The sequence below is a fragment of the Loxodonta africana genome, chromosome 5, assembly GCF_030014295.1.
Source record: "Loxodonta africana isolate mLoxAfr1 chromosome 5, mLoxAfr1.hap2, whole genome shotgun sequence".
NCBI lineage: Eukaryota > Metazoa > Chordata > Mammalia > Proboscidea > Elephantidae > Loxodonta > Loxodonta africana.
This window is the reverse complement of record NC_087346.1, coordinates 87,840,475-87,852,845: the sequence shown is the minus strand read 5'-3', so window position 1 is coordinate 87,852,845 and position 12,371 is coordinate 87,840,475. Positions and strand designations below refer to the sequence as shown.

General features: G+C 34.1%; 1 pseudogene; it reads right to left on the bottom strand.

Annotated features, from left to right (window-relative positions):
- Positions 1 to 9,144: 9,144 nt before the first annotated feature.
- Positions 9,145 to 12,371, bottom strand: part of LOC104846412 (UDP-glucuronosyltransferase 2B31-like) — a 34,193-nt pseudogene continuing 30,966 nt past the window's right edge.

Here is a 12,371-nt window from a genome sequence, read left to right as displayed (position 1 = left end):
TTATCTTTGGGGACTTGGAGTCCCTGTGGATATCAAAATCCATGGATCCTCAAGTATTTGTATATAAGATAGCTAGTATTTCCAAATAACCTACATAATCCTCCTGTATATTTTAAAATAATCTCTTTGTTGTTTTGTTGTCTAGATTACTTATATTACCTTGTTGTTGTTGTTAGGTGCCGTTGAGTCGGTTCTGGCTCATAGCGACCCTATTTACAACAGAAGGAAACACCACTGGTCCTGTGCCATCTTCACAATCGTTGTTATGCTTGAGCCTATTGTTGTTGCCACTGTGTCAATCTATCTCAAGGGTCTTCCTCTTTTTTGCTGACCCTCTACTTTACCAAGCATGATGCTATTCTCCAGGGGTTTGTCCCTCCTGATAACATGTCCAGAGTAAGTGAGACAAAGTCTCACCATCCTTGCTTCTAAAGAGTATTCTGGCTGTATTTCTTTCAAGACAGATTTGTTTGTTGTTCTGGTAGTCCATGGTATATTCAATATTCTTCACTAATACCATAATTCAAAGGCATCAATTCTTCTTTGGTCTTCTTCATTGTCCAGCTTTTGCCTGCAGATGAAGTGATTGAGAACACCATGGCTTGAATCAGGAGTACCTTTGTCCTCAAAATGACATCTTTGCTTTTTAATACTTTAAATAGTTTTTTTTTTTTGCAGCAGATTTGTCCAGTGCAATACATCCTTTGATTTGTTGCTTGCTGCTTCCAAGCGTGTTGATTGTCAATCCAAGTAAAATGAAATCCTTGACTACTTCCAACTTTTCTCCATTTATCATGATGTTACTTGTTGTTTTGTAAACATTACAGCCTTAGAAACTGTGGAATGGTTCTACCCTGTCCTGCAGGGTAGCTATGAGTTGGGACTGGCTGAATGGCAATGGGTGGGGATTTATGTTAACGGGGGAGGAGGAGCAAATTGGAAAAGGAGAGTGAGAATGTTTGCACATCTCCAAGAATGTAGTCAGTAACACAGAATTGTACATGTAGAAACTGTTGGAATGGTGTACTGCTGTTTATATTCTCCACAACAACAACAAAAATAAACTACAAAAAAAGTAGTACATGCCTCTGAACAAGTAATAAAACAATTAAATATGTACATAAAGTAAACTTGGTAACCTCACTTTTCGATTATTTCCAGAGGGAGCATGTTATCAGTTTGATATTTATTATTACATTTTTTCTGTATCTATGTAATCAAATTTGCACGCATTGTTTTAAAATTATTGACTTAGATAAATACTATTTATATAGGAAGGTAAGGCAAAAAGCATTTCTACAAAGTCATTGAAACCTTTATAAAACAAAAAAATCAAAAATTGAAGCTGTTGTTTCTCCTCATATCCTCCATCTAGGTGTATACACTTCTGAAGGCAGCGTTTCCATCTCTCTAACCTTTCCCTGAAAAATTCTGCACTTTTTGATTTACTCCACATCAAAAAGGCAGCTTTGGCATCATCCAGGGACTCAGATCATGTTCCTTTTAAGTATTTTTTGAGTTTGGGAACAAAAGGAAGTCTGAAAGGGCAAGATCAGGGCTGTAGGGTGGATGGGTAAGGTTTCCCAATGAAATTCTTGTAGGACAGCCCTTGCTATCCTCGCAGAATGAGCAGGTGCATTGTTGTAATGGAAAAAAATTCCTCAGGGCAACTTTCGTAGCCTTTTTCTCACCAATGCGGTTTTCAATTTTTTTTAAAAAAACTTCTTCATAATAAGTCCCCGTGATTGTCCTGTGTCCTTCAAGATAATCTATCAAGACTACCCCTCAGGAATCCTACAAAACACTCTCCATAACCTTCTGAGCCATCTTCCTTCACTTGGCTCATCTTTAAGATTTTCCTGACCTTCCTTAAAATGCTTGATCCATCTAAAAAACTGTTGTTTTATGTGGTGCAGTGTTCCCGTAAAATAGCTGCAAGGTTTCAATGATTTGGGAAGATGTCCACTTGAGTTTTGTTAAAAAGTTGGTATTAGCTCTGACCTCTAAATCATTTTTTTCCGTGGCACAAAAAGTATACTCTTTTTTGAAGGCACCCAAATGAGGCAAGGATAAGTGTATTACTGAGAGAACTTGTCTGCAGCCATCCACTGATAGCAGAGACATGTTTGGACACGTTTTGTTTGGAATATACTTGTGCATGTATGAACTGGAACCCTAGTAGCAATACTTTTTGATTTACTGTCTTATATTCCTGCAAATAGCTTTTTTTCTACTCAATCATGTGTCATGAACATACTTCCGGATCAGTACTTATTGGTCTGGTTCTTTTTTCTTTTTAATGCCTTCATCTTTTCTTATGTACAGATGTACCAAAATGTCTTTATACAATCCATTATACTTGGATGGTTAGAGAGTTCCTAAAGTTTCCTATTACAAGTGGGCTGTAATGAATATTCTTGTGCATACATTTTACCTTTGCATTATTTTTAATAAGAGAGAGAAGTATCTAGAAGGGATCTAGGAGTTATACGGTTTGATCATTTTACATTTTGATAGGTATTGTCAAATAACTTTCCAAATAGTTGTACAACTTACTCTTTCACCAACAGTCTATTAGACTTGCCAATTTTCTATAGTGAACTTTTAAATTTCTACCAATCTGACAGGAAACTGATGCTATTTCCTTTTTGTTTTAATTTACATTTCCCATATCATTTGTAAATTTGTTATATAGAATGTTTTCATAAATTCATTTAACCATTTATGTTTTTTTTCCTGGTAATTGCCTTTTTATACCCACCCTACTTCTATATATCTATGACTTTACCTTTTATTAGACTTTACATATATAAGTATCAATTATTGGTTGGTGATACATATTGTCATTGTTCTCCGCTGATCTATAGGTTACGTTTTAATTTTGTTTATGGCATCTTCCATATAAAAATTTATATTTGTATACTGTTAAATATGTAAATTATTTGTGGATTCTTTGTTTTGTGCCGTTTTTATTCCCAAGGTTCTAAAACATGTTCTTATATACATATGTTTAACAATTTAAGGTTTATTTTTTAGATTTAACTCTGTAATCCAATCTGAAATTTGTTTTTGTGACAATATGGCATGGGGATATCATTGCATAATTGTCCCAATACCATGTATGAATGTGTAATCATGTCTAAATGATTTTAAATATTCCCTTTATCGTATCATACTTTGAATTTCTACATACATCAGATCAATGTACTTGTATCTGTTTAGGACTCTAGTCTCTTCACTGATCTATGTATCTATTTCTACACCAGTGCCACAGTGGTTTTAATAGCTGTGTATATTCTTTTCAGTTTTTCTTATTGTTGTGAGTTCCTTGTTCCAGAATACTTTAGTATAATATTTGTGTGCTTCTTCAAAATATTTTCAGGATTTTGAAATAAATATACTGAGTTCCTAGAATTATTTGAAGAGAACAATTTAAATGTTGAGATTATTAATCCAGGTCCATAACAGGTCTTTCTATCTTATCATGTCTTTGTTTATATTCTTCAGCAAATGTTAATATTTTTATTTCTATACGTTTTAAACATGTCTTGTTAAGATTCTGTTTAGAATACTTGTTGCTATTGTGACAAATTCTATAATATTCTTTGACTAATTTTTGCTGACATTTAGGAAATTTATTGATTTCTAATATTGCTATGATATTTGGTCTTCTTGCAGCATATTTAATAACCTATTATAATTTTTCATTTGCTACTTTTGAATTTTCTCAATAGGCAACCATATTATCCTCAAATAATGATAAATTCTCCTCCTCTGGTCTAGATTTTATTCTTTTCACATATTTTTTTCTTGACTTAGTGAATTGGCCAAGACTTCCAGTACAATGTTGAATAGTAAGATTGACAATTAAACATTCTTGTCATTCTTGACTTTCGTGACTAATAAGTCATTGGGAAATAGAAAACAAATCTTAGCAAAAATCTAAGTAATTCATACCCGTGTTTAAACAGATCAATTAGTATATATGAGCTTATGTTTGGAAACATGTATATCCTTCTGACCATAAGCCTTATTTAATCATTTTAGTTTTTGTTTCGTCTGATGTTGATTACATTATACACTTTAGTAAAACAAATCATGATAACCTCCCTTACATATGTGTATGTGCTTGTATGTGGAGAAAGAAATGGAAGGATACACATGAGGTAATCAACACCAGTCACTGGAAGGTGGGGTGCTGCTGCATGCTGGTTGGGCAGGGGGAGGGAGGAAATTGGAGGTAAATCTGAAAAGTGAGCAATTTAAAAAAAGCATATGTGATAGAATTATGATATTTCATTTATGTAAAATTAAATATTTGTGTGTATAGATTCACAAAGATAAGATGTTATATGATATTATAATCATCAAAGTGTTAATGATTGTTACCACATGATGGTGGAAATTTAGGTGAATTTTATTTATAATTTTTTATTACCTGAATTATTTAACTGGAATATGAGTTATTTGTATAATTGGAATAAGAGCAAAGTCTATTTTTATTGTAAAGAAAAATTACATGAAACTACATAGTTGACATTTGATGCTTGTCACATTCTGATTTTTGCTATGCATAACTTTATATGCTTTTTGTTCCCCAGTAATTTTAAGATCTTAGAGAGCAGGTTCAGTACCTTATTAATATTCACTGTAGTGCCTGACATAGTATGCTGTACATGGTAGATAAGCTGCCTGTTGTTGGGTAAATAAATATTGAGCAAGATTGGCTAAATAAAGTTGAAAAAGATTCAAAGATAGTTGCTCATTGATTGAGTAGGAAAATATGAATCTTAGGTGTTATCCCATGATCTTGACTAAATTATTTGCAATGGCCAAATTAGCTTTCCAATTCTTGAACAAACTTAAATTCTGAAAGTATGAACTTATGTGACTCTAGAGAAGATTCTGGGTATATCTGCTTACAAGAAGCTGACACACTGTTACTAGTGGCTCTTTTTATCATTTTTCTACCTGTGTTGTCGAGTAACAAATTCTGAGATTGGGTTCTGCTCCTGTGTTGGAAATTATTTGGTCTTAGTTTTAGGTCCTAGCATTAACCACTGCATTCTATGGTTCTTCCGTGTTGCACTTGGAATTATATTTTCTAGACTTCTTGCTTCAGGGTGCTGGATGTGAGTTATGTTCTATCAATGAGATGCACTCTTTTAGGATTCAGACAACACAATAGAGAAGGAAGTCATACTCTTCATCTAGCAGTAGTGGGAGGATGAATGGGCTTTAGCAGATATGAGGCTTCCTTAATGGCATGTAGCGTTTTCCATGACAAACACCCCAAGGCTGTGGAGCAGCCGTGAACCTTGATGGTAGAATCCTATGGTTTTCTGACCTAAACAGCATTAGTAGCAACATCCTGATTTTGTTAACAAAAGGCGAATCTGAAATAGGTGCTTAACTTTTGCTCTTCTAGTACACTGAGAAATGGTCTTGTTAGCACCTAATTACTTGTTTTAAGTTTGTTTTCCAGGCTGAAACTTGAGTGATAGTGCCTGCAAAAGGAAGCACTTAAAGGCTGTAGGAATTGCCAGAAAATGGATTAATATATAAAAGTTATTTACTAATATCTTACATTAGGGCCCTCCTGATTACCTGTCATACTTCTAAATCTCCTTTGCTTCTGACCATTTTCCTGGTTTTAGCCTCCCATTCTGTACTTCATTGCCATGTTTGTGAATTTATTCAAAGTGTTTACCTTGTTTTTTTTTTTTCATTCTATCCTGACCCTTGCAACATGCATGTCCTCACTATAATTGATCTACCCGTCTTTGAAAATTTATCTTTTGTGACCTAAGATTTTTGATTAATTTTTTCCAGAGTTCACCTTACCTTGATTGATCTCATTTCTTTGCCAGCCAATTTGGCCCACTGTCATGCATGACCTGGGATTCCGGACTTTTACAAATTTGCCTTTTGTAACCTCTCTACAACAAATAAGAGACATCAAAATAAACACGAGTGCAGTACATGGACACAGAGATGAACACCTAAATGGATAAGATGATAAATATACAAAAAGATGGTCAACCAGATTAATAATGAGGGATTTACCAATTAAATCAATGAGATATATTTTAAAATAGCTTAGATTGCTATAAATTAAAACCCGTCATAAAGGAGGCACCAAACCATTGGCGATTCCAGGGCTGGTTTGCTGGGTGCATGGACAGAGTGGTGATGGGATTGCCCAACAGAATGGACTCTCTTGAACTAAGACTGATTTAGCTGAGGGTGACACCCACATTCCAACCTGCTTGTATTCTGATTATACATTTGAGGACTAGGGAAATGATCTTGGGTGGGACTGCAGATGTCAGGACTCTATTACCCCACTTTAACGCACTTTGTTTTCAAAATAAAGCCATGCCTGTCCCTCATCTGAATCTTACAATGATGTAGCATCCAAAGACACAAAAGCTTTTGGGATGTCAATAAATGAGAACAATTCAAATATTGACTGCTGTGTCAGTTTTTGAGTTATTATCTCTCAGCTCCAAATTCAGCTTTGTGTTATTGAATCTGGACCCTCTAAACATTTCTCTTTGCCAGCTGTTTGAGTGTAAGCTTTATCAGTAGAAAGAACTGGAATGACATATTCCTGCCAAGATCCCACCCCTCTTTTTTACTATTATCATGTAATTGTTGTGATTATTGTTGGGTTTTAAGAATAAATATGAAACTTCTTATTAGTATATTTGTATTACATATCCTTTAATACATATTACATGGAAATTAATTCAGAAAACTCCTAATTATACAATAAGTCTGCAACATAGACAAAGGTTCATGTGTTCTTTTCAAGATTAAGTTCATAATCATTGATTTTTGTCTCCAAGCACAGCTTGCATATTCCTGCCTTTAAGCAGATTTGAAATAAACAATACTAGCACAGGAATGTTAAAGGTGAAGGAAGTTACCTTCATTCTGTGATTCTATGAGACCACTTGAATTTTTATTTGCATTAAAAATTTTTTGACTGCTGAGACATTTGAAAACTGCTAGAACAATCCTGAGGAAACAACCACATGGACTATATTGCAATTTGTGGAATTTAATATATAGTGGGATTTTTATGACTTTCTGTCAAATGTACCTTCATGTTTATGGCTTTTCCTAACTATATGTATATGTTGCTTTCTGTGAATAAACTTTCAAAATTAAAATGAATAAAATGATTTTTTGATAATCTGTGAGTAGATATGGATTGATGTACCTGGCTCTACGTTCTAAGAATTGCAAAGAAGATCAATTTGGACAACATCATTAACAAACATGTGAAAGTTATTTTTTGAAAACAGATATATATAGAAATTTGGCATAGGTAGTGCATGTCAAGCTTCATTCTTGTCTCAGACTAATGTGTAGGTATAAAAAAGAAAGTATTATTGAATTACTTTTTTTTCTTTTGTAACATAATACCTACTTTATTTTTACTTTTCAATAGCATGATTCAAAGTTTAATAAAAGTTATAAATTTAATAAAAGAAAATATTCATTGTTTCTTTTCTGAACATTGTTATTGTAACTAATTTTATTTACTATTATTACCGAAAATATCTTTGTCATGTAGAAACCAAAACCAAAACCAAACCAGTTGTTGAGTAGATTCCAACTCATGGAGGCCGTACGTGTGCAGAGTAGAACTACATGCTTCAGGGCTTTGAAGACTGTGATCTTTTGAAAGCAGATTGCCAAGTCTTTCTTCCGAGGGACCTCTGGGTTAGTTCAAACCACCAACCTTTCAGTTAGCAGTCAAGCACTTAACTGTGCCACCCAGGGACTCCTGGCTTGTCGTATGGAAGAATGTTATAAAAATTTCCAGGTGTCTAAAATGCTAAGTATGTCTTTCTTCTACCCAAACGTTTAACATATCTCTTATCAGGTTGAAGAAACAGCAAAGAAATTGTTTATTTTGTCTCTATGGTTCATTTGTTCTGAATCCAAAGGCTCTGATTATTGATCTTCAAAGACAAGTTTAGAGACCTTTTTTGCAGTTTTAAATACTTTCCAACGCATAAACCGAAACAAAACCCAAACCCATTGTGGTAGAGTACATTCTGTCTCATAGCAACCCTATAGGACAGAGTATAACAGCTTCATAGGGTTTCCAAGGAAACTGATGGTTTCAAACTGCCAGCCTTTTGGTGAGCAGCCTAGCTCTTAACCATTGCATGGCCATGGCTCTTCTAATGCGCAGGTTTTAAAAATTTTTGCACATAACAAAATTTAGCTGTTTATTCTGCCTGCAATTTGCTTTTTCTGTGTGTTGGAGGGAAGAACATACAGCGTTCTGGTTTTCATATCTTAAAAAACTCAGGTATTAAAATATGTTAATTGAAAAGTTAACGTAAAAAACGAGACATCTTTTTACATTAGACTAAACTTGTCGGGCCCCACCTATCATTCCTAATAAAGGGAACTACTCTCTCCTTTTATTTTGTATGTTATTACCCAATTTCAAAGCGTCATTCAATAATGGGAGGAAAATAAGTCAAGCATATTCAAGTCTGAAGTGGAAAATATCTTTAGTCTTTCTAACCAAAAACTTTGCTAGATTGTATAATTTTAGGTAGGAAACCAGTTAAAACTACTCAGAACTTCTGAAAGAAAGAAAAAGTTTCATGAAGAAATGCTTTATATTTCATGGGGGAGGTACATATATTTCATATGAATGCACATTATTTATATAGAAAATGTTTCTGAAAAAGCACAGTGAAAACATCAGACTTCCTGATCTTTTCACGTCAACAAGTTGAGGCTCAAGTGAGTTTCAGTTTGTGTCCCAGTTATGAAATTATACATAAGTCATCGCCAAAGTAGAAGTTTTTCTGGATTTATAAATAAGAATAATACCTTGAATATAATCTATATGATAAATGGATCTGTCTATTTCAAGAGGAATATTGAGGAGGAATTCATCCAAAAACACACAGGATTATTCCTCCTTGGGGAAGAATGGATTAACTAACATCGTAAGAGTTAACCAAGAGTGAAATATCTGAGGAAAGCAGAAAAGGCTCAGCTCTTGCAAAATGTGGGGGAAACTCTTCCCACAACTTGAACCATAATGGTTGAATTAATGTAATGCTCTCACTTATCATTCCTATTAGTCTTAGGCCTTAAAGAGGCCTACTCCCTCTTTTTCTTCTTTTCTGTCTTAAAAACCTTTTGATAACCAAACGTGCAACATTTTATAACAGGAAAAGTAACAATTGCCACACAAGCCAGTAGAAATCCAATCATATCCAAAGACTGGTACTGACATCAGGGGGAGGCTGGGCGAAGGTGCTTGGCTCCTTTGTGGTGCATGACAAACTCGATCCAAAAGATGGCTCGATCCAGGGGCTTAATAGGTTGATTATGATGAATGACTGATAACCTCATAGCATTCTTTTTATAGCTGAAGAAAAATCAAATAGACATCAATTTAAAGAATTAATCAGAAAAGATAAGTAAAATTTTCATGCAGATGGTAAAATGAGTGACACATATAACTGGAAGTGAAATATTTTCCTCTGAGATGATTATAGAGGTTTTAGTACACCGGCTAGAATTTATTGAATGCATAGGATTTCAAGATTTGATAAAGAAAGATAAAAGTTGGGAGAGGGCAAGTATTTTTAGGACAGAGAATGGAAAGAGCTAAGTCTTAAAGGTGAAAAAAGAAAAAGAAAAACATCATTTGAATGTGCAGAGTTTGAATTATCCAGAAAGAAATTGTAAATGGACCTGGTGTACAAGTTTCAAAATAATACCTCTATCCAGATATAGGAGGTGGGTCCATGCTGATGTCCAGGAACATGTCCAGGCAGGACTGGTCAGAAGTCTGTGTTTGCCAGGAATTTGTATTGACCTTATGTCAGTGATTGAGCAGTTGAAAGTGTGAAAGTGAATTGCCTTGGTTTGAACCCTGATTCTGATACTAACTTGCTATCTACTTTGTGCCAGTTATTCACTCTGTGTCTCAGTTGTCTCTTTGTTGAAGTGGAATGGATGGGGATAGTGCTTTTTTTATCTGATTATTGCGTGGAGTAATGGATTGAGTCTTAGAATACTTACAATTGTTCCTATCATGTCGTAGACTCTCAGTAAATGTTTGCTATCATTATTGTTTTTGTTCTTGTTAATTTTGTTATTTTAGAATCAATCGATATTTCACTTGAAGGTATAACAGTTTTACTAGTTTTTTTTTTTTTCTGTTGAAAATGATTATAGTCAAGGAAGAAGAGTGAATAAAGGTATATGGCTTATGAACTCTAAATTCCAAAGTGCTATAATATGGCACTGTACCAATAGCAATGGAGGCAACTTTTCTCCCTGCTACTTAAAAAACACAGTAGGAGGTCTGAGTTTTTGAGAGGGGGGCACTAACTTGAAGCATTTTTGCAGTATAATTAAAGATTATAATGAAGAGGTCACTTAATGTATGAGAAGAACTTACTATAATGTCTAGCATATGATAAACATTCAATATTCATCAGCTATTTTCATTTTTCAACACATCATTATATTTATTAAAATAAAGGTGTATATAAGCAGCTATAATAGAGAGATATACGAACTCACCAACTGAAAGGTATACTCTTTTTAAAATAATAAAAAGTAAAATGTGCTTTATAGGGAAATCATTTGGAATGAGCCATAGGTGTACTAAAATTAAAATAATGCTGCTTTTAAAGTGTAAATGTATGCTGCACTATTATTATCAATATATTCTCAAATGAAATGTTTTATTTCCTCTTAAAGTCATTATAAATCAAAGGAGGAAAATATATACATAACAATTTTGGCAATAACAGTTGTGATTATATAATTGAAATTAATATATGTCGAGATATTTTGGACACCAAATATTTCTGGTTTCAGAAATTTTGACTTTTGAATAAGAACATTTCAACAGGCCAACTGATGAAGATCAAAGACTACAGCCTTTATATGGACTACACCTCAACATGAAGAAAATATGAGTTGGAACGAATCCACAGCACCTAACAAAAACAACAACCGCAACTTTCCAACATATATATTCCAAGTCAATCATTTTTTCATTTTACAATTCTTCCAAATAAGACAAAAATAATCATAACCAAAAGAACTAAGACTTTGTATGAATTTATGACAACAGTTGGTTTAGTTCAGTATCCTCATTTTTCAATAGTTTTTATTTTATATATTTTCAGTCCTAGTTGTTTACCTTTTCCAGTGATGGGGTCAAATTATTAGGCTAGAAATTTTGGTAAGTGTTAAATGTAATAGAAATTTGAGGTGATTATGTCATGCTGATTTACTAAAAATAAACCATTATAGACTAAAACATTTAATGAGTTCATGCTGAGAGAAAGTCACACACTGTGCAGAGTAGTATTGTTACAACATTTATGATCCGTACTTCTACTTTGTTCTATCTCATAATTCTTCCGTTTTGAACTTTAGTGATCCCTCTCATTCTCCTTATTGGCTATTTTAAAACTTCCCCATTATCCTCAAATCTTTGACAAATCGTCTCCCCAACATCACCAAAAAACAAAACAAACAACTACAAGAAAAAACTTAATATAACTGCTCACAATGGGTCATTGATGAGTGTCTTCAAAGCATTGAGCAAATCTGTGTCTTGTCATCCTGTCTATGTCCAAACTCACTGCTGCCTCCTTGGCCTTCATGTGAGCAATGTTATCACGTTGATCAACAAACAAGGGAATGCCCACCATAGGGATCCCATGGTAGATGACCTCATAGATGCCATTGGTTCTACCATGAGTTATAAAAGCTTTGGTCTTTGGATGACCTAGGAATGGGTGAAATTTAGCAAAATTGTTCATTATAATTCTTAGAAATAAAATGAGAAATGAGAAATACAAAGAACTCAGTGAGGTGGTGTTTTTTAGAAAACAAATTATCGTGCCCATGAAGCTATACGTTTAAATGGTTTTTACATCTCTGAGCAGGAAAGCAGCTAGGTCAACTGGAGTAGTAAGTGAGGGCTTCATGGGGGAAATGATGTGTGCCTGGAGACTTGAAAGGTGAATAGAGGTTCGCCGAATGGACAAGTTGAAGGAGAATATTCTGCATAAAACTAACATGTACAAAAAAAGGGGACACATTAGAGCATATTCTCTTAGACAAACAGTGAGAAAAAAGACTGAGTCTGATATGCAGGGTGTCCAAGGCAGGATGAAGTGTGACGATGGTGGTGCTGGACTCAGAAAAAGGTAAGGTGATCCTTTATCATGAAATGTTTCATCACTTCACGATAAAGATTTTGGATATTTTCCTATAGAAAACGGAGAGTCACTGGTTCTAGAGTAGGTGCTGTTATTGTTCAGCTGCATTTGAAAAACCTCTCTAGCAGTGGA